At 37.5% G+C, this 24083-nt stretch overlaps 1 long non-coding RNA gene across 1 annotated transcript in view; it reads left to right on the forward strand.

The window, feature by feature from the left end:
- Nucleotides 1–4754, forward strand: part of Gm32344 — a 28195-nt gene extending 23441 nt beyond the window's left edge. The window contains exon 4 of the long non-coding RNA XR_375987.2: nucleotides 3914–4754. This is a non-coding gene — a long non-coding RNA (predicted gene, 32344). The remainder of the gene's footprint in view (nucleotides 1–3913) is intronic.
- The last annotated feature ends 19329 nt before the right edge of the window (nucleotides 4755–24083 follow it).

Here is a 24083-nt window from a genome sequence, read left to right on the forward strand (position 1 = left end):
ACAGATAGAACTTTCTGTTTCTATATACATCCTTTCAGACTTGTTAGCTTCCATTTCCAGTATCCAGCGCTGTGCAGGCTTCATTGTTGCCATTCCTTAAATTCCCTTCTATCAGACAAGGCAGATAACCTGGCTTTGAAGTCCCCAGAAGCCACGTTGTCAGTTATCTCAGGAACCCATGGAAGTACACATGAGAGCAGGCATTAGAGACATGGAGATCAGAGGCTGCTTCAAAAGCGGCAGGAGCTAGCTATTCTTGTATTGAATATTCTTGCATCATAAGGGGCTCTGATGCCAGGAGAGGGTGTGTTGGACTCCGTGCTATCTGGTTGAAATGCATTTGTGGTTTAAGCACCCAGAGTCCTCATTTGAAATCCTCCGTTTGCAAGGGAAAACTGTTTGTGTTCTGACCCTTCCTAGCAGCATTTCCAGAGGAACCATGTACCATGCCATTTTTCCATGTCTATAATGTCAGGGGTGGGATTAGGAGCAGAACGGAATGCCACAGAAGAAGGTGGCTGCTCTATCTCTGCTAAGATGCAGTGATTACCTCAGTGTTGAATCCAGGCTCCACTATGTCCTGAAGGGCTGTAGACATTAAATGTATATTTGCATGTTTGTATGGATCTGCTAAAAAGTAACTGCTTCCCTACCAAGTGAGAAAATATTGCCACCTCTTCCACTCTCCATGCAGCGAATTAAAGGGATAAATTAGGTTAGATGTGAACACCCTGCACTGGAGTTTCTCTGACAAGTGCATTTGACAAGTGAGAAAGAGAAGGAAGAAAGGAGGCTCTCCTGGCTGCGATTCACTTGGTGCAAAATGAGAAGTGGAAGATGGGAAGGCTTACTGAGCTAGGGTATGAAGCTGCATGTCCAGGATAACTGAAGACAGCAAAAGGCGCTGTAAGGAGCCTCTCCTGAGAAACTCTTTAGGACAGGGGCCTGGCTACAAAATAACTAACATGTCCCTATTGGTCGATCTTCCTTCCCTTCTTCCAGTAGAATTTTCTCTTGCTGTTGTCCACGTGATGGCTGTATTGTTGTTTCAACCACGATAGCACTGAAGGATGGCGGTGTTCTCTCGGTTTAAAAAGACTGAAAACTGAAATGAAATCTGCTTTTTTTTTTTTTTTTTTTTGATGAGATACTGAGGAAATAATTCCGCAGATCTCTCGTACTTGAATCAGACTTCTCAGTTGGAAAAACAAGAGCAACACAAACAACCACATTTCCTCCCTGCTTTGTTTGCATTGTGGTACTGTATTCCATTTCAGAATCAATGGGGACATGTTTCACAGTACAGAAATCAAAACACACAGGGTTGAAGGGAAACAATGGTTATGATCCAGCTCCTATTTCTTATGTAAAAGTTAGACCATACGATAATGTAGTTGTGCTGCATATTCAATTTTGATGTGTAACCTTTGAAATAAATTGGAATATTCTCTCTTTCTACTCTTGGCCCGCACTGAGTGATCATAAACAATAATCGCCTAAAGGTCACTCGCTCTGTAAGCTAGGCTCTCCGAACGAAGTAGGAAGGGCGATTCAAAGATATGTTTTTCCTCTCTCAGAGACACGTAATTTATTCATTCTCTTTTTCTCCCCTTTGAAGCACCAAATAACACAAATTGTCTTATACCGTGTAGACTCTGCAGATTTCTGGATGTTTGTTGTTTTTCTCTTTTTCTTACATTTTGTTTAAATTGGCTGATGAGAATGTGGTAGAGCCTTTTCAAGTATCCGGGAAGGTAGTTAGACTATTTAGCCAAAGACTAATTGTCTATTTCAAAGCAAATGATTTGGTTTGGGCTCCCCTCTCTCCAAATTCATTGATATGGATAGACATGGCTAAAAGAAGTCAGCAGACCTATTTCAAACATTTTTCTTGTATGAAACGTGTTCACTTTAAAAGATATTTCAGAAACATTTTAACAAACCCCAAAAGAGCTTACCAGTGATTTGCTGCAGTAACTTCAACTCCTCATACAAAAGCAAGGAACCATGGTTTGAAAAAGCTGAGCTCTGCTGCTGTCAGTTCTGTTTCTCTTACATTCAAGAAAAAGAGACCAATCAATATTACTATACATAAAGATATGTTACTATAAGTCAATTCCATCTGCGGAACAATAATACAGGCAACTATCCATACAAGGTAGCCACACAGGCCAGGCCTCTCTTGGTACACACCTAGTTGTCTGGGTCAGTCCTAAGCTGTGTAGATAGTTGTCATACAGCCTGCAGGTTGTGTGGAAGGAACAGTCAAGACAGCAGCCCACGTAAAACCTGGTGGGGAAGATTTGCCTGTGCTGCCAACTGAAAACCTACACATTTCAAGTCTCCTCACCTCTTAGTTAAAGAATGATCATAGGGTGTTTTTAAAGATGTAACTGGTAAAATGAAAATGGTCATCATCTTTTATCTCCCATGTCTTTTTTATTTTTGAAAAAAAAAATCTTAACCCATTCAAAATCTTGGTTATTATCTTCAGTTGCAGTATAGCACATTCTGTTTTTTATTCTCATAATTGAAATGTGTGATTTTTGGATATTGTGAGGTCAGTTAAACAATTAGTCCTGTTAGTCTCCCATTTTATTAGATCTATCTGAGAATATTATTTAAATTTATAAAAATATGGATGAAATTATTTGATTGCCAGGTACAATAACAGGGAGAAGGTTTTCTGGATTCTTTGCCCTTAAAAATGGAGCCACAAGGTAAGAACTGATATTAATAGAACCTGGTGGTATCTTGGAATAGATGGGTGAAGTCAGTGGTTACAGGTGAATAGGAAGAAATGGTAACTGAGCGCTTTCCCTCTGTGGTGATAAATCACACACTCTAAAATATCATCACATTCTTCACACACTAAACAAGTACTCTACCATTGAGTTACAACCCCAGCCCCTGAAATATTATCTTCACACTGGTAAAGGGATTTTTCTAGAAAACTTTAGAGTCTTAGTTGATGCTTCTTAGTACAGGTGTTCATTAAATGTGTAATCTTACTATCGGGGGAAATAATAACATTATCTAGAACACAGATTACTTGAAATTAAAAATCAGCAGTGCGCTTGGAGAAATCTGTCAGCCTCGTTGACCTCTGGCTCCCATTGTTCACTCCATCAACCTGTCAGTCACTGAAAAGACAGAATACGCATTTAACTGGGGTCCAGCTGGACATGACTTTGGGAGGAAGGTGAACAGCTGTGGCCTGTGGTTTCTTGTTGGAGTTGTTTCCCACTGATAAATAAATAAATAATAAATAAGACTGGAGACCGTCAGAATCCTCAGTTTACGTTCATAAAAGGCAGTTATATGTCCTATGGATTTTGTTTTAGATTGAAACATAAGTAGAAAATACAATATAAAAAGACAAGCTAATTTACTTTACTGTTAAAAATGTATAAACATAGGCATATATCTTTGGGAAAAATCATTGTATTAATGCTATGTGCAGCCAGACCAAGTAAAAATTCAGAGTGAATACATTGTAAGAACTGAGAACACAATTTTCGGCAAATCTTCTGCTTATTTATTTATTTTTCACTTCTTCCCCTCTTTGTTAAGCCACTTTCCTTGTCTAGCACCTATAGAATGGCATCCAGAAAATATGACTGGAGTTTATGAGTCCTGAAAGAATTTGCATTTATTTTCGTCAGGAGGCTAACTGAAAAGCAGGGAGCTTTCTGTGAAATATTCTAATTAATCCAACTCACCATATTTTGTATTCTGAAAATCCCATCAACTCAAATTCAGATCTTATTTTAAGGAAAGGGAAAAGAGCAGAAGAGTCCCAGAGGAGGAAGAAGGGAGGAATTAAAATGAAAAGGAAGCGAATATAGCAAAAGGAAAGGAGCCAAATGGGCAAATTCTGCATAAACATTTCCTTCTCATGTGTTTCTTCCAGGAACCCCTGACCTCTGCCTTACTGGAGAGCGCATCCTGCTTTCAGAGGACAATTTACTCCTCCTGATAACCTAGAAACTTTCACTGAATTGTCTTCAACTCAGCTAACTTGCTAGCCAGTGCCTGCCCACCACCCTGCCACCTCGTCTGCCACATGCAAAAGTGGCAGTCCCTAATGGCTGATCACTGTGGGTTTTTCCACACATAGAGGATATCCTTTGGTGCTCAGCAAAGCAGAAGAAAACAGGCTCATTTGCTAAGACTCTCCACATGAGTATGTCCTGTTGGACAATATCTTCCCAGATGTCAGTGTACAGATGAATTCTTTAAACATTCATTCCAATGAACATGCAGCCAGAACAGCAGTGTGGCTCCTTGGAGGGATCAGATAAGTAATGAAAACAAACTTTCAGGATTTGTACTCTATTTAAAAAGAGATATCTTACTGTGCGCTGAATCTTGAGATTTATCTGTCTAAAGGTTTGTATCCACACCATCTCCAAATGTCTTCAGACACATATGGTACAGTCTTCCAGCCATTCAAAACTATAATTTCTGCATATGGCCATGTTCTTATATGTATGAATATTGATGTGAGGTACCTTCCTCCATTGATCTCTTATTATTTACTAGGTGTGGTTTGGCTTAGATCCATAGTTTACATATTCAAGAAGTCTAGCTGGCTGGCTTGTCCCAGAATCTAGATTCTCTATCAAACAAATGTTGTAATGGAAGTCTGACGATTACTTCTAGTTGGATTTAATGTAGATGCTAGGGATTTGAATTCTGGGAAAGTGCTTTATCTACTTAGCTTCCTCTCTAAATCCCAGTCTCATTTGAAGTAAGATTGAAGTACTATATTTTCTGTGGTGGTTACTCAACAATTGTGTATTAACATGTGACAGATAACATAAAATGGATACAGTTTCCCACTCTTGCAACAGAATGAGCTATATACCATATGAACAATAGTTTTGGATTCTGCAAGGATAGGCACAAATAGTTCATGTGGGAGTTTCCTTTTGTACATTTAAAATACTAAAACTTTTGTCATTTGATAATTAAGCTTGTCTATAACTAGAAATCTGAAATAATGCAACCTTAAAAATAAAGCCCAAAGTGCCTTCACATGAAATTTATTTTAAGTTACATAGCAAACTATTTAAAAATATTATGCAGTTCAATTTTAGGAAGACATTATTTGCCTTAAGGTTGTGTTTAAGAACTTATCAAACTTGGATAACTAACTTTGCAGTCTGTGGAGAAAATAAAAGAACATCTATCTTCCAGGTTGATCTAAATGACAGTATTTGAGCAGCATCAATTGTAATCGATCTGTTTCTCAGAAGTGGGCTTTCAAATTCCTCAAAGTTCATCAAAGGCCATTTTTACTAGGCATTATTACAGATAGAGTATGTTCTTTTGAATTCCTTAGAATTGAGGACATTAGAATTAAACTTTTTTAGCTTGTTAATAATCACTCAGGGGTCATATACTGGTCATTTATACCTAAGTAGGAAACACCTTAGCCTAGAATGAGGCTCTCAAAACAGAAATTTGTGCTGTTAGAACAAGGTATAGATTGGTCTTATACTTTTTGTTTAATCTGTCTAAATCAATTAGACATTTGAATTGTGGTTTTTGCATTTCCAGGAAGCTTCATTGCTTTCTATTATCCTCATGACAAAAATAAACAATTCCTTTTGAAATCATAAAGAAAAATGCCTCCCATTGAGTTGGTGCTTTATGCTGTTATATGGAAGAACATATGTGTAATAAAAATGAGAAATCATGGATCAAATAATGATGTTGGAGCCACTTACATAAACAATAGAGAACATTTTGGATGAGTTCCAAATATCATCGCTATTGTTTAATTTCAGTCCCTGTTATGCGTCTGCCCAGGCTAGTGTCAAAGATAATAATCTCACCAGATAGATGTAAAATGCACAACTAAAATTACACAGCTCCATTATTCTGTTTACACAGAGTGTGAGGCCTTCCTTTTCCAGCTGACTGACCCAATAGTGCATTTCATACATTGAACTCCCTTGCAAATTCAGTAGGCCGATACCTATTTCTTTGTATATATTAGGTCATTTTCTCCCAACACAGGCATAAAGTAACTTAAGAAAGATGTGTGTGTGCTGGCTCTTTAGTGAACTTGTCCCTTACATATTGCTCTCTGTCTTCATATACAATTGTGGGCTGCTAAAAGGAATAAGTGTGCTATTGCAAGTCACAAACTGCCAGTTAAAAGATACAGACAGGATCACAGTGCCAAACACTCATTTTGAGAAAACAAGGAAGACAGAGACAACAATGCATCCCAGCTTTCTTCACAGAAATGTTCCCTGTCACTGGGCACATGACAGAATCCTCAACTCCAAGGAGGATTTAGAAGGTTACTAAATCCAGGACCAGGACTTAGACATGAAATCATTCAGAGAGACAATTTTCATGTAGGATGATAGTAAGAAACATGAAAAAGAAGGAAAGAAAGAAGAAGGAAAGAAAGAGAAAGGAAAGAAAAAAGAGACAGAGAGAAAGGAAGGAGAGAGAGAGAAGGAGGGATAGAGGAAGGGAAGGAAGGAGAAAGAAAGGGAGAAATCAAGAATGGGAACAGATCAACTTGCTACAAAAAAAAAAAAGAGGTAGGAAGGAAGAGACAAGGGGGTGAGAGAAAGAGACAGAGATAAAGATAGAGAGGAGGGAAGAAAGAGGTAAGGAAAGATAGGGGAGGGAGAGAAGGATGAGAGGGGGAGTTATGAGGTATGGGGAGAGAAATAGAATACAAAATTCCAACCAGAATGTTTTTCACTCATATATTCTTAAAATGAACACTGAAAGGTAAACATTGCCCAATTTACGTCTAAAGTAGAGGTAATTGAGAAAACTATGATTTGTGGGTGGAAAGAAAGATCATATTCTTTTGTTAAGTTCTGGATTGATAGACAAAACTTTTGTCATTTATTTTCTCTGAACGCAGGGGCACCACAGTCGGAGAGCCAAGCAGGATCTGCCTCTCCATCACTGACAGTTAATAATTAAATCAAACATTATATTCGGCAATAGAACATATGCATCAGCTTCTTTCAAATTGCATTTCCTTCCTGTTAGGTCCATTAGCGTAAGCCAGACTGCCTTTAGAAACCCCCTTATTGCTGCTGTCTTTCAGCACAGTTCCTGAAATGGATAATGTGGTGCGTATTATGGGCAATTACACAGAAATCCCCAGTGATGGGGCTTGAGAGTTACAGAATGAAACAGCTGGAACTACAGAGCTAGAAGCTAATCAGAAAAAAAAAACAGTTAAAAAAATATAAACTAGATAAAGGGGGAAGAAATCTCAGAAACAGTTCTACAAAATCATTGTTCTTAGAGAACCTGTCTCTACCTACAAATTAAAGTCTCTGGGATCCAAGTATAAAACTATCTACATCTCAACATATTATTCTTTCTTTCTTTTTTTTTAACCATTTTTATTAGATATTTTCTTTATAAATATTTCAAATGCTATCCTGAAAGTTCCCTATACCCTCCCTCCACCCTGCTCCCCTACCCATCCACTCTCGCTTATAGGGATCAACATATTATTCTTAAAAAGTCTTTTTCCCCCAAGTCTTTCAGACTCCTGACATAACTGCATCTAACAGACAGCATTGAATCTGGGAATTAAAAACAATAACATATTTTTCTCTCCAGTTTGTTAGTGTGGTGATTTTATTAGTTATTGTGTTGTGAAAATCTGGCCTCTTTTGACTTTATTTCTATAAAAGCACACACTGTACCAGAAGGTGGGTTTCAACTCACTAAATGAGCCACGTACATAATATTCTTATCTTCTTATTTTCTGTTTGGGCTTCAGTGTGGACTCTGCCATGGAGATCTTTTTTTAATTACATAATGTATTTCCCCACTTGGTACAGATGTTACAGTTGGAGTGTTCTGCCTTAGAAATCAGATGTGAGCTTTCCTGTATACCAAAGGGACAAGTTTCATTTTCAAAGGGGAAAGATCTATACTCTTATTTTTTTCCCCACAGTTTTAGGCAAGAAAGTAATAATAGGCTTTGATAGTAAAAAAAAAAAATGTACCTTCGTTTGGTTGTAAGCAAAGTGCAGTTTTATCTCATGCCGATGAAGTGCTATGAATTTTTTTTCAGTCAAAGGACTTTATAACTTGAGAAATAATGGAACAATCTGCACAATGACTACAGGGAAATGAAAGCAAAGTGGGTGCAATTTCAAACTTTAAATATAGTTACAAAACTATTTTCAGATTTGTTACTACAGTCGTCTACCGAAATCTGAAGATACTGCTGGCAGAAAATATATACAGGTTTTAAAGAGCTATTCTTTTTTTTTTCTTCTATAAAGACATGGATTAGATAGTCATAGCCAGATTTATGTGGCTGCTTATGTACTTTTAGATGGCTTCAGTAGCCGATATTTATTTCAGCAACACTAAAATGTCAGTGGGAGGAGGAAGCTGGACGTAAAACATGCCAGCCAGTTTGATGACAATGTCATTGAGTCCTGCTTCCCTTAAAAGCAGCCCTCTTTCATTGCTGTTAGTCCCTCCACCCTCCCCCCCGCCCCAGTAAAAGCTTTATTATGATAGAGTGGAATGAGAGGAGACAGAGATGTTAACAAGACAAGATGTTAAATCCAAAGGAAGACTATGTCTCTCATTATAAAATGTAATGCTCACTCTCACAGTAACCCCTTGTTTGTTTTATTGTAGAAGTTTATCTGTGACCGTACAATGTAAGTGAAGATGTTCAGAATACCCAGATGTATTTGTTAAGCAACAAATCCAGTTTAGGGGACTTCTTTTGAGAGTTATGTCCATGTGTATGCATCTGTCTTTTCATAAGGAAATAGTAACCGGGATGGAGGGAAAAGAATGTTAGTGCCATGGGCAGAACTGCAAAGAAGCTTGTGATGGCAAATGTGTTCAACTCCTTCCACTTTTATCTGAATTTATCTCAGAGGTTGGGGAAGATACATTTTACTAATTTCTAATAGAAGATTTTACAACTAAGTCCCTCATCTTTGTATTAAATAACTGTCTTCTCTCTATACAGTTTAAATGAAAACAGCTAGTAGTTCTATAGGATAACCTTACAGTACCTGAGCTCATGGCAGATTCCCAGGAAGACTATTAACACAGTACCTGGCTGCATCCTCCCCACCACATCACACTGTAATGCAGAGATTACTGTGTTCATTTGAGAGGTGAGAGAAGTGAATTGGAGGCCTTAAATGATTTGACATTGACATCTTAAATGTTAGAGCTAAGACTTGAAACCAACAGGTCTAATCCAGAATCCAGGATCTTAAATATCAAAATATATTACCATTGAAGATAGACATATTTCAAACATGAATGGTGCAAACATTTCAGGTGTTGGTACTCAAATCTTCCAGACAATATGACATTTCTCTCAGTGGGTTCCAGTGTGACTTGACCAAAAGAATCACACATTTTCTGTTTGGAGACAGTAATAGAGGTTATGCAATATTATTTTAGTGACTGTTATAATGCCTATAATGTTTTCATATTTACCTTATATATTATTCTGAAAATAAAAACAGACCTACCTACTAATATCATGCAACATTTAGACCATTTATTTGCTAATTTAAAATATTTGGCCTTGGGATCTGAGGAAGTAGGCTCAGTGAGTAAATATCGGAATGTATTATCATTAACAATAGATGCTTTTCAGACATAGTATCTGATTTTGTATTCTCTGAATTGAATTAAAAGGTGGGAAACTGCTACATACAGATACCTACAACCCCAGTATTGGAGCACAGACACAGGCAGATCTCAGAAGCCACCAATCAATAAGCCTAGTCAAAGCATGACGAGAGCCTGTCCCAAGATGGAAATAGAAAACCATCTGATGTCCTACTCTGTACTGTTCATACATGACAGACATGGGCACACTCCATGAGCCACACATATAACACAGACTCCCCCCCCCACACACACACACAGATACACACATGCCTCATTTTAATTGTTACTCCACAGAAGGCTCCACTCTTGGCTGGAATGATTCTAAACCAGCTGGAAAGATACACACTCCAATAATCCAGGGAACCCCAGATTTATTTTAAAAAGCTAATTACAAAATATCCTACTATGTATAATAAATCAATTATACATTTAAGTCCCTTAAAGGTTATGATGTTTTGTCTCTTATAAAATGTGTCCAGTTTTTAAATGAAAACATTAGAAGAAAATATAGAACAAAATATTCACAGGAGTTTAAGTAGTGTGCCCTTCCTAAAGGAGCCAAAACTCTCAGAATTCATAAGGCATGAGATAGACATTCTTAAGCAGACTAAAAACTTAAGCATATGGTAAACATAATGTGAATTGGGGAAAAAAAACCTAGATTACAAGGTAAGGAAATGTTTGTTATCCATACGACATCAAAAAAGACAGAGTGTATTAGAGAGCTGGTGCACATTTCTGTGAGATTTTATCTTAGCGCCTAATTTCCATTGGTTATTTTCTATATATGTCTCTGCCAGGGTGAGTCAAACTGAAGTTCCTGGTTCAGCAGTGGCCGGCTCAAGAATGTGTATGATGTAGAAGTTCTACTTGTGGCCACTGCTGCAGTATAAAGTGTTTGCACTGTGATTTCTAATTTGTGCAAGTGCAATAAACTGGTTAGCTTAAAAATGTCCAGGGATAATGGTTGTGATTTATATTCTTGGAAATTATTGGGAGGCCAGTTATATAAAATAATAGGCAAAGTTATTTTATCTTTGGATTTCAGGGAGGATTCCCAAAACCATGTGAATGAAGACTGGTGTGAGAACTCTTTTCCCCCCATTTTTTCCTAAAGGGAACACACACACACACACACACACACACACACACACAAGAAGCAATTGAAGAGAAGACGGAACAAGTCATATTTACAGACAATTGATGAGAAACGATGCTCAATAGAGAGTGCAATGACCTTTTAGTCATAACATAAATTTTAAGAGCCAAGAGGTGATCTATTTTTCCATTACATTTGCTAAACTGAAAAGTGAAAATAAAATTTTTGTTTTTGGGAAGGATGTGTGAGATCATGGCAGATTAGTGTACCTGGCAAACACCATGAAAACTTATGTAAACTACACATCCCAGGTGAGAAACTGGGAGGCTCTGGAAGGTAACTGTCTTGTCAGAGGTTACACTGCTAATAGAGGATGAATCTGGACTCTAAACCCAGACCTTTAGAAACAAATTTTTATGACCACAATTATACTCTATGGGTTTAATATTGTGTTGATTATTTATGGGGCCCAAAATGAGATAATTTATTACTATAGTGAGTTCGCTTTTATTCAATTTTTACAAATAAGAGTTAAATGGCATGCCCTGGGTCTGTGATTACAGTACAGATACTAAAATAAATTCAAAGAGCATTGACTTGTGTGCACCTGCTCTCATTTGCATACTGTCTATTTGATGGCTAAGCCTACTGATAATAATAAGGTCATTGTAAATAAGGAAAAAATACCTCTAACCATGTAATTTAAAAACCCCACGCCCCAATTTACATGCAGGAAAATAAGCTTCATACAGATTAAAGAGTCAAATGAATAAATGAAAACAAAATATTCAAATAAAAAGCACATCTCTATTTCATCTCAAGATGGTGGAGTCCAAAATAATAAAGCTATAAATTAAATTCTAAATAATAAGGATTTTGAGAAAGGGGAGGTAGGGTGGAAGAGAGAACTACCACTAAATCATTTCCTGTTGAACATTTACATACGTTCCTTTATACAGTATATTTATTCTTCTGAAAATAGGCTATTGATAACCCTGGCTCCAGTACACAGTGCATCATTTTCTCTCTGATTTGTAAGAATACTTTATATTAACTTCGTTTATTCACTCTCAAATATTCTGTGTTCATCTTTTGCCTTTTCACTTTGTTCTTAATGTTTTGACATTATTTTGGCACATCCCCTCATAAAAATATGTAAATAAGACCTCTCTCCAAGAACACACTGTAAGAGCATCAGAAAGCTACATAGAGCATAAGAAAATCGGTTCAATATGAATGTGAGCAAAAGAAACCTAAATTATTTCCTCTCATTATATCTTAAGTGATTTCCCAACAATGGTACTGCCTCTGACGAAGGAACTCAATTACAAATTTACCTTTATGACTTCTCCCAGTTAAAATGGAAATATATTTAATATTCATGAAAGATGATGAGATGATTTGTAGCAAGGACACTACAGAGTTCAATCATATATACTGTTTAGTTCAATTTGTTCAGGACTAAGCATAAACTCCAGGTTTACACATAGACCTGACCATAGCTCCGACCTTGTCACTTGAAGAATCCACAAAAGAAATAGACTAATTGTGCAGTTACACATTTATAAAACCCTTTAATGATAGGACAAGCTTTTCAAACAATCCCTTAATGAAACCTAACTAAAAATCATAGATAACAGGCAACAAAACATATACTTATATTTTTAAGTATGCTTCAAGACCAAAGAGAAGATTTCTACATATTTTATGTATTTATACATACACATTGACAACTAACTTGGTAAACACATAGTATCAGAAAGAGCAGAACCAGGCAGATGTATTTGTCTTCCTAGCCACACTTTTCTGGATGTGTTTACCCTTTGGACCAAACTCTGTGTACTTGAGCTGGTGGTGTTTATTTTCCAATAAATTGATCTCATTCAACTATGTCATTGAATAAATTTATGAAGAACTGAAGTCAAAATGACACCCTATTTTTCCATTTATTATATTTGCAGTTTGTATCTTTTCTCCATTTTGTTTTCTTTGTTTGTCTCTATTTATTACATAGTAAAAGAACAAGTTATATACATTTATTTGGTCTATATATGGCTTTAAATTGTATTGACTTTTGGCCATGAGTGTATATATGCATATGTATGTATGTTTGTGGTGTATGTGTGTATGTGTGTGTGTCTTTTTGTCTATATGCATGTATATGTGTGTTTTTGTTCTTATGCTTTATTTAAATGCTTTTTTTGTTTTCTAGTCCCTTAAGTTGAAAACATAGGTGACTAAATTAAAAATTGCCCATTTTTTAAAAATATATAATTTATATTATACACACCTTACCTTTTAAATATTAATACCACACTAGTTGTTCCTAACTCCTATATTTTTCTTTCAGTTATTCCAATATTTGTATTTTAATGACATATCAAGTCAACCAATATAGAATTATGCAAACTATTCTCATTGCCCTATAAAAATTTCTCTGATGCCTGTTTTATTATCTCTCCTGCCTTTCTCACCATTAGAAACTACTATAACACATGACATGTATGTAAAACACAGTATACATTTGTGCACTATTGTATATCTCTACCATTGTATAAATATTACTTTCAGGATTTGGCAATCATGAATAACACTGCCATAAATATAACTGTGAAAGTGTTTGTGAAGACAACCATTTTAAATTGATTTAAATAATGTCAGTCATCACTATTGCTGGATCACATTGAAATCTGAGAGTGTTACAAGATGTCCTTCCAAAATGGAGTGTCACTCACTCAGAGTCGTGCTACTCATATGAACTGAAGTTCTGGCTACTTGATATCATAACGAGATTTTTTTGGATTTTTATTTTCCTAATATCTGGATAGGGGTAGTGGAATATCACATAGTTGCTTTAATCTACATTTTCTGATTATATATAGGGTATTGAGCATCTTTATATATATATAATCTTTAGGATATACATGAATATATATCATTTTTTTTGACAGTTGCAAAGTTTGTTATTATTTGTCTACATCTTTGTTGGCATGAAAATTATTAATGTGTAGTTATTTACTTTTTTTTCCATTTTTTATTAGGTATTTAGCTCATTTACATTTCCAATGCTATACCAAAAGTCCCCCATACCCACCCACGCCCACTCCCCTACCCACCCACTCCCCCTTTTTGGCCCTGGCGTTACCCTGTACTGGGGCATATAAAGTTTGCGTGTCCAATGGGCCTCTCTTTCCAGTGATGGCCGACTAGGCCATCTTTTGATACATATGCAGCTAGAGTCAAGAGCTCCGGGGTACTGGTTAGTTCATTATGTTGTTCTGCCTATAGGGTTGCAGATCCCTTTATCTCCTTGGGTACTTTCTCTAGCTCCTCCATTGGGAGCCCTGTGATCCATCCATTAGCTGACTGTGAGCATCCACTTCTGTGTTTGCTAGGCCCCGGCATAGTCTCACAAGAGAAAGCTACATCTGGGTCCTTTCGATAAAATCTTGCTAGTGTATGCAATGGTGTCAGCGTTTGGATGCTGATTATGGGGTGGGTCCCTGGATATGGCAGTCTCTACATGGACCATCGTTTCATCTCAGCTCCAAACTTTGTCTCTGTAACTCCTTCCCAGGGTGTTTTGTTCCCACTTCTAAGGAGGGGCATAGTGTCCACACTTCAGTCTTCATTCTTCTTGAGTTTCATGTGTTTAGGAAATTGTATCTTATATCTTGGGTATCCTAGGTTTTGGGCTAATATCCACTTACCAGTGAGTACATATTGTGTGAGTTCCTTTGTGATTGGGTTACCTCACTCAGGATGATGCCCTCCAGGTCCATCCATTTGGCTAGGAATTTCATAAATTCATTCTTTTTAATAGCTGAGTAGTACTCCATTGTGTAGATGTACCACATTTTCTGTATCCATTCCTCTGTTGAGGGGCATCTGGGTTCTTTCCAGCTTCTGGCTATTATAAATAAGGCTGCTATGAACATAGTGGAGCATGTGTCCTTCTTACCAGTTGGGGCATCTTCTGGATATATGCCCAGGAGAGGTATTGCTGGATCCTCCGGTAGTACTATGTCCAATTTTCTGAGGAACCGCCAGACTGATTTCCAGAGTGGTTGTACAAGCCTGCAATCCCACCAAAAATGGAGGAGTGTTCCTCTTTCTCCACATCCACGCCAGCATCTGCTGTCACCTGAATTTTTGATCTTAGCCATTCTCACTGGTGTGAGGTGGAATCTCAGGGTTGTTTTGATTTGCATTTCCCTGATGATTAAGGATGTTGAACATTTTTTTCAGGTGCTTCTCTGCCATTCGGTATTCCTCAGGTGAGAATTCTTTGTTCAGTTCTGAACCCCATTTTTTAATGGGGTTATTTGGTTTTCTGAAGTCCACCTTCTTGAGTTCTTTATATATGTTGGATATTAGTCCCCTATCTGATTTAGGATAGGTAAAGATCCTTTCCCAATCTGTTGGTGGTCTTTTTGTCTTATTGACAGTGTCTTTTTCCTTGCAGAAACTTTGGAGTTTCATGAGGTCCCATTTGTCAATTCTCGATCTTACAGCACAAGCCATTGCTGTTCTGTTCAGGAATTTTTCCCCTGTGCCCATATCTTCAAGGCTTTTCCCCACTTTCTCCTCTATAAGTTTCAGTGTCTCTGGTTTTATGTGAAGTTCCTTGATCCACTTAGATTTGACCTTAGTACAAGGAGATAAGTATGGATCAATTCACATTCTTCTACACGATAACAACCAGTTGTGCCAGCACCAATTGTTGAAAATGCTGTCTTTCTTCCACTGGATGGTTTTAGCTCCCTTGTCGAAGATCAAGTGACCATAGGTGTGTGGGTTCATTTCTGGGTCTTCAATTCTATTCCATTGGTCTACTTGTCTGTCTCTATACCAGTACCATGTAGTTTTTATCACAATTGCTCTGTAGTAAAGCTTTAGGTCAGGCATGGTGATTCCACCAGAGGTTCTTTTATCCTTGAGAAGAGTTTTTGCTATCCTTGATGCCTGTTTTATTATCTCTCCTGCCTTTCTCACCATTAGAAACTACTATAACACATGACATGTATGTAAAACACAGTATACATTTGTGCACTATTGTATATCTCTACCATTGTATAAATATTACTTTCAGGATTTGGCAATCATGAATAACACTGCCATAAATATAACTGTGAAAGTGTTTGTGAAGACAACCATTTTAAATTGATTTAAATAATGTCAGTCATCACTATTGCTGGATCACATTGAAATCTGAGAGTGTTACAAGATGTCCTTCCAAAATGGAGTGTCACTCACTCAGAGTCGTGCTACTCATATGAACTGAAGTTCTGGCTACTTGATATCATAACGAGATTTTTTTGGATTTTTATTTTCCTAATATCTGGATAGGGGTAGTGGAATATCACATAGTTGCTTTAATCTACATTTTCTGATTATATATAGGGTATTGAGCATCTTTATATATATATAATCTTTAGGATATACATGAATATATATCATTTTTTTTGACAGTTGCAAAGTTTGTTATTATTTGTCTACATCTTTGTTGGCATGAAAATTATTAATGTGTAGTTATTTACTTTTTTTTCCATTTTTTATTAGGTATTTAGCTCATTTACATTTCCAATGCTATACCAAAAGTCCCCCATACCCACCCACGCCCACTCCCCTACCCACCCACTCCCCCTTTTTGGCCCTGGCGTTCCCCTGTACTGGGGCATATAAAGTTTGCGTGTCCAATGGGCCTCTCTTTCCAGTGATGGCCGACTAGACCATCTTTTGATACATATGCAGCTAGAGTCAAGAGCTCCGGGGTACTGGTTAGTTCATTATGTTGTTCTGCCTATAGGGTTGCAGATCCCTTTATCTCCTTGGGTACTTTCTCTAGCTCCTCCATTGGGAGCCCTGTGATCCATCCATTAGCTGACTGTGAGCATCCACTTCTGTGTTTGCTAGGCCCCGGCATAGTCTCACAAGAGAAAGCTACATCTGGGTCCTTTCGATAAAATCTTGCTAGTGTATGCAATGGTGTCAGCGTTTGGATGCTGATTATGGGGTGGGTCCCTGGATATGGCAGTCTCTACATGGACCATCGTTTCATCTCAGCTCCAAACTTTGTCTCTGTAACTCCTTCCCAGGGTGTTTTGTTCCCACTTCTAAGGAGGGGCATAGTGTCCACACTTCAGTCTTCATTCTTCTTGAGTTTCATGTGTTTAGGAAATTGTATCTTATATCTTGGGTATCCTAGGTTTTGGGCTAATATCCACTTACCAGTGAGTACATATTGTGTGAGTTCCTTTGTGATTGGGTTACCTCACTCAGGATGATGCCCTCCAGGTCCATCCATTTGGCTAGGAATTTCATAAATTCATTCTTTTTAATAGCTGAGTAGTACTCCATTGTGTAGATGTACCACATTTTCTGTATCCATTCCTCTGTTGAGGGGCATCTGGGTTCTTTCCAGCTTCTGGCTATTATAAATAAGGCTGCTATGAACATAGTGGAGCATGTGTCCTTCTTACCAGTTGGGGCATCTTCTGGATATATGCCCAGGAGAGGTATTGCTGGATCCTCCGGTAGTACTATGTCCAATTTTCTGAGGAACCGCCAGACTGATTTCCAGAGTGGTTGTACAAGCCTGCAATCCCACCAAAAATGGAGGAGTGTTCCTCTTTCTCCACATCCACGCCAGCATCTGCTGTCACCTGAATTTTTGATCTTAGCCATTCTCACTGGTGTGAGGTGGAATCTCAGGGTTGTTTTGATTTGCATTTCCCTGATGATTAAGGATGTTGAACATTTTTTTCAGGTGCTTCTCTGCCATTCGGTATTCCTCAGGTGAGAATTCTTTGTTCAGTTCTGAACCCCATTTTTTAATGGGGTTATTTGGTTTTCTGAAGTCCACCTTCTTGAGTTCTTTATATATGTTGGATATTAGTCCCCTATCTGATTTAGGATAGGTAAAGATCCTTTCCCAATCTGTTGGTGGTCTTTTTGTCTTATTGACAGTGTCTTTTTCCTTGCAGAAACTTTGGAGTTTCATGAGGTCCCATTTGTCAATTCTCGATCTTACAGCACAAGCCATTGCTGTTCTGTTCAGGAATTTTTCCCCTGTGCCCATATCTTCAAGGCTTTTCCCCACTTTCTCCTCTATAAGTTTCAGTGTCTCTGGTTTTATGTGAAGTTCCTTGATCCACTTAGATTTGACCTTAGTACAAGGAGATAAGTATGGATCAATTCACATTCTTCTACACGATAACAACCAGTTGTGCCAGCACCAATTGTTGAAAATGCTGTCTTTCTTCCACTGGATGGTTTTAGCTCCCTTGTCGAAGATCAAGTGACCATAGGTGTGTGGGTTCATTTCTGGGTCTTCAATTCTATTCCATTGGTCTACTTGTCTGTCTCTATACCAGTACCATGTAGTTTTTATCACAATTGCTCTGTAGTAAAGCTTTAGGTCAGGCATGGTGATTCCACCAGAGGTTCTTTTATCCTTGAGAAGAGTTTTTGCTATCCTTGATGCCTGTTTTATTATCTCTCCTGCCTTTCTCACCATTAGAAACTACTATAACACATGACATGTATGTAAAACACAGTATACATTTGTGCACTATTGTATATCTCTACCATTGTATAAATATTACTTTCAGGATTTGGCAATCATGAATAACACTGCCATAAATATAACTGTGAAAGTGTTTGTGAAGACAACCATTTTAAATTGATTTAAATAATGTCAGTCATCACTATTGCTGGATCACATTGAAATCTGAGAGTGTTACAAGATGTCCTTCCAAAATGGAGTGTCACTCACTCAGAGTCGTGCTACTCATATGAACTGAAGTTCTGGCTACTTGATATCATAACGAGATTTTTTTGGATTTTTATTTTCCTAATATCTGGATAGGGGTAGTGGAATATCACATAGTTGCTTTAATCTACATTTTCTGATTATATATAGGGTATTGAGCATCTTTTTATATATATGATCTTTAGGATATACATGAATATATATCATTTTATGATAGGGTTTTACTATATACCCCAAGCTGTCCTTTGGTTCACATCCTTCTGACATAGCCTTCTCAGTTCTGGGATAAAAATATGCATCCTAGGTAGCTTCGATGTGTTTTGCTGAGTTCACATGAAATCTCTTTGACTAGTGTTTTTTTAAAAGTACATTGTCTAGTTCCCCTGTATCTGGAAATGTTCCTCATATATATTGGGGTGTAATTGAATTTTAGGGGTTTGATATTTAATTGGATTCCACTATGATTTGATTGAATCTCAGTTTTGTTTAGTTTGTGAAAAAAGTTTCTTACAGCCAGTGTTATGATTTACTTGAGGAATGTTACAAGCTTCAAAAGAATGCATATTTTGAAAATATGGCAATATATTATACAAATAATGGTTATGTTTTATATTGATTAGGCCTCTTAGTCTTTTTATATGTTTAATGATTTTGTGACTAGTTATTCTAGTTATAACTTAGGGGAGGGATGTTCCACTTCCCAACCACGATTTTGCATTAATCTTTCAATCTTGTTAGCTTTGTGTCATGTGCTTTGAAATTGCAACAGTATTCTGATGCATACATATGCATAATTGTCATGTATTCTCTGCCTTAGCTATTGTATAATTGTATACTGCAGCTGTTTACATCTGATAGTTTCTTTGCTCTGTGTTACACTATACCAAATCCTGTTACGGTTTGACCAGCTTTCTTGTCATTCATGTTTGTAAGCCAATCTATGTCTATTGTTTTTATCTTTAACTAACCTAGAGTTTTATGTAAATAGATTTTTTTGAAAATAGCATATAAGTGGGATTTTTTTTTACCCATTTAGCTGAATTGTGTCAAAAATGTTTGGACTCTTCATATTTAATATAATAATGGTTGACCATTAGAACATCATTATACATCTCTCTGAGCATGGTGCCTACTAGGAGCTAGAGAAAGTATCCAAGGAGCTAAAGAGATCTGCAACCCTGTAGGTGCAACATTATGAACTAACCAGTACCCCGAAGCTCTTGACTCTAGCTGCACATGTATCAAAAGATGGCCTAGTCGGCCATCACTGGAAAGAGAGGCCCATTGGACAGGCAAACTTTATATGCCCCAGTCCAGGGGAACGCCAGGGCCAAAAAATGGGAATGGGTGGGTAGGGGAGTGGGGGGGGAGGGTGTGGGGGACTTTTGGGATATCATTGGAAATGTAATTGAGGAAAATACGTAATAAAATAATATTGAATAAAAAAAAAGAATAATAAGAACACAACCCTGTGTGAGAAACTGGAAGGATCCATAGGCTCTGAAGGGTCATGGGACTTAGGGGGCTTATGGGCAGAGAAAACAGCACAGGGCATATTTCCTAAGGTATTCAATGAAAAGTTCCTTTCAGGAGGGCTGCCCACTTCCTCTTGCTTCGGTTAAATAGCATTTGAGAACAAGATGAAGACCTTTGTCAGATCAATCAAAAGACCTTATTCACCATTTCCACCACACGCAGAAACAGAAAGAGTGTTGTACTTTCACAACAGATATTAAGTAAAATAGTGCCTGGAGCTTAGACTTTCTAGACTCCAGACTATATACAATTCTTTTGTAGTTCATATCCCATTTATGGGATCTTGGTTTAGTACCTTGAGTGGGGGCGAAACAAGGGACAAAGCACAAGAGAACAGATCCAGGAAACTTGGAACTTTCTCACCAAACAGCCTTCCCCTCACTTTTTGGGTTTTTCTCCAAGTTTGCCATCTGTACATTACCTAGAAAGTGGACCTCAGTAAGTGGTTAGAATGTTCTTACCTCCACTTATTTGGCACCAGACTGTTCCAGTTTCTTTCCGTTGCTGTGGTTTTGTTTTCATTGCTGCATTTAGTTGAATTTTTGTTTAAGTATTCTTTATGCTAAAAATTGTTTAAAAACACTGAGTTTCATAATTCCATTAAAATATTTTGCCTGAGTAATACTTAAATAAATTTTCAATGGTACATAGCTCTTCGAAGAAAACATAAAATCTTTAATGTGTTTATCAGAATATACAATAAAAAGTAGTCCTATTCTCTAAGATAAACATTAGCATTAAGGAAATTGGATTCAGGGGGCAAGTTTGTGTTATTGTTTTATTGAAACAAATGGTCATTTAGTTCCTAGGAACACATATTAGGCATAGAATTCAGAAGAATATATTTCTGTATATCTACATGTTTCACTTTCACTTAAGATATTTTCCTGCACAAGGTCCCCAATGAAGGAGCCATAGAAATACCCAGGGAGCTGAAGGGGACTGAGGCCCCATAGAAGGAACATCAGTATGAACTAACCAGTACCCCCAGAGCTCCTTAGAACTATACCACCAATCAAAGAAAACACATGGTGGAACTTGTGGCTCTAGCTATATATGTAGCAGAGGATGGCCTAGTCAGTCATCAACAGGAGGAGAGGCCCTTGGTCCTGTGAAGTCTCTATGCCCCAGTATAGGGGAATGCTAGGATCAAGAATGGGAGTGGGTGGGTTGGGAAGCAGGGAGAGGGGGGAGGGGATAGGGGATTTTTGGAGGGGAATCTAGGAAAGGGGATAACATTTGAAATGTAAATAAAGAAAATATCTAATAAAAAAAGATTTTTTTTCCTGAATGGTTTGGGTAATAATTCTGGTTTAATAGGAACTGTGACTAATGTCATAGCCTGGCTGCTGTGAACCATGTTTATAGTTCAAGTTAAATATACTCCAAATGTTATAAAATATTACTTTTGATGATTAAATTTTATTTCAGTTGACAGGTTAAATAATTGTTCTTTAAGTTCACTCAGTCAACATGTAGTAAAAGTATTCCAGTCCACAGAAGGCATGCAGAAAAGAATGAAATGTAATTTCTTTTTCTTCTTTTTTTAATCAGATATTTTCTTCATTTACATTTCAAATGCTATCCCCAAAGTCCCCTATCCCCCCCGCCCCCTCCACGCTGCTCCCCAAACAACCCACTCCTGATTCCTGGCTCTGGCATTCCCCTGTACTGGGGCATATAATCTTCACAAGACCAAGGGCCTGTCATCCCATTGATCGCCCACTAGGCCATCCTCTGCTACATATGCAACTAGAGGCACAACTCTGGTGGGTATTGGTTAGTTCATATTGTTGTTCCTTCTATAAGTTTGCAGACCCCTTTAGCTCCTTGGGTACTTTCTCTAGCTCCTTCATTAGGGGCCCTGTGTTCCATACTATAGATGACTGTGAGCATCCACTTCTGTATTTGCCAGGCACTGGCATAGCCTCACAAGAGAGAGCTATATCAGGGTTCTGTCAGCAAAAACTTGCTGGCATATGCAATAGTGTCTGGGTTTGGTGGTTGTATATGGGATGGATGCTCAGGTGGGGCAGTCTCTGGACGGTCCTTCCTTCAGTCTCAGCTCCGAACTTTGTCTCTGTAACTCCTTCTACAGGTATTTTGTTCCCCACTCTAAGAAGGAACGAAGTATCCACACATTGGTCTTCCTTCTTCTTGAGTTTCATGTGTTCTACAAATTGTATCTTGGGTATTCTAAATTTCTTGGGTAAAATCTACTTATCAGTGAGTGCATATCATGTGAGTTGTTTTGTGATTGGGTTACCTTACTCAGGATAATATCCTCCAGATCCATCCATTTGCTTAAAAATTTCATAAATTCATTGCTTTTAATTGCTGAGTAGTACTCCATTGTGTAAATGTATCACATTTTCTGTATTCATTCCTCTGTTGAGGGACATCTGGGTCCTTTCCATATTCTGCCTATTATAAGTAAGGCTGCTATGAACATAGTGGAGCATGTGTCCTTATTACATCTTCTGGGTATATGCCCAGGAGAGGTATTGCTGGATCTTCTGGTAGTACTATGTCCAATTTTCTGAGAAACTGCCAGACTGATTTCCAGAGTGATTGTACTAGCTTGTATTCCCACTAGCAATGGAGGAGTGCTCCTCTTTCTCTAAATCCTCTCCAGCATCTGCTGTCACCTGAATGTTTGATCTTAGCCATTCTGTCTGGTATGAGGTGGAGTCTCAGGGTTGTTTTGATTTGCATTTCCCTGATGATTAAGGATGTTGAACATTTTTTCAGGTGCTTCTCAGCCATTCAATATCCCTCAGTTGAGAATTCTTTGTTTAGCTCTGTGCCCCATTTTTTAAAATATAGTTATTTGATTTTCTGGAGTCCAGCTTCTTGAGTTCTTTGTATATATTGGATATTAGTCCCCTATTGGATTTAGGATTGGTAAAGATCCTTTCCCAATCTGTTAGGTTGCCTTTTTGTCTTATTGATAGTGTCTTTTGCCTTACAGAAGCTTTGCCATTTTATGAAGTCCCATTTGTATTAAGGAAAAGTAATTGTTGCTTCCTGTTATTTTTGTTGTTAGAGTTTAGATTCTGTTCTTGTGGCTATCTTCTCTTAGGTTTCTTGAAGGATTACTTCCTTGCTCTTTCTAGGGCATAATTTCCGTCCTTGTGTTGGAGTTTTACCTTTATTATCCTTTGAAGGGCTGGATTCATGGAAAGATTTTGTGTGAATTTGGTTTTGTCATGGAATACTTTGGTTTTATCCATCTATGGTAATTGAGAGTTTTGCTGGGTATAGTAGCCAGGGCTGACATTTGTGTTCTCTTAGGGTCTGTATAGCATCTGTCCAGGATCTTCTGGCTTCCATAGTCTCTGTTGAGAAGTCTGGTGTAATTCTAATAGGTCTGCCTTTATATGTTACTTGACGTTTTTCCCTTACTGCTTTTAATATTCTATCTTTATTTAGTGCATTTGTTATTCTGATTATTATGTGTAAAGAGGATTGTCCTTTTTGGTCCAGTCTATTTGGAGTTCTGTAGGCTTCTTGTATATTCATGGGCATCTCTTTCTTTAGGTAGGGGAAGTTTTTTTCTATAATTTTGTTGAAGATATTTACTGGCTTTTTAAGTTGAAAATCTTCATTCTCATCTATATCTATTATCTGTAGGTAGGTTTGGTTTTATCATTGTGTCCTGGACTTCCTGGATATTTTGAGTTAGGATCTTTTTGCATTTTGCATTTTCTTTGATTGTTGTGTCAATGTTTTCTATGGAATCTTCTGTACCTGAGATTCCCTCTTCCATCTTTTGTATTATGTTGCTGATGCTCACATTTATGGTTCCTGATTTCTTTCCTAGGGTTTCTAATCTCTAGAGTTGTCTCCCTTTGTGTTTTCTTCAATGTTTCTACTTCCATTTTTAGATCTTGGATGGTTTTGTTCAATTTCATCACCTGTTTGATTGTGTTTTCCTGTGTTTTTCTCTAAGGGATTTTTGTGTTTCCTCTTTAAGGACTTCTATCTGTTTAGCAGGGTTTTCCTGCAATT

The sequence above is a fragment of the Mus musculus genome, chromosome 3 (assembly GCF_000001635.26).
Source record: "Mus musculus strain C57BL/6J chromosome 3, GRCm38.p6 C57BL/6J".
NCBI classification, from domain to species: Eukaryota; Metazoa; Chordata; class Mammalia; order Rodentia; family Muridae; genus Mus; species Mus musculus.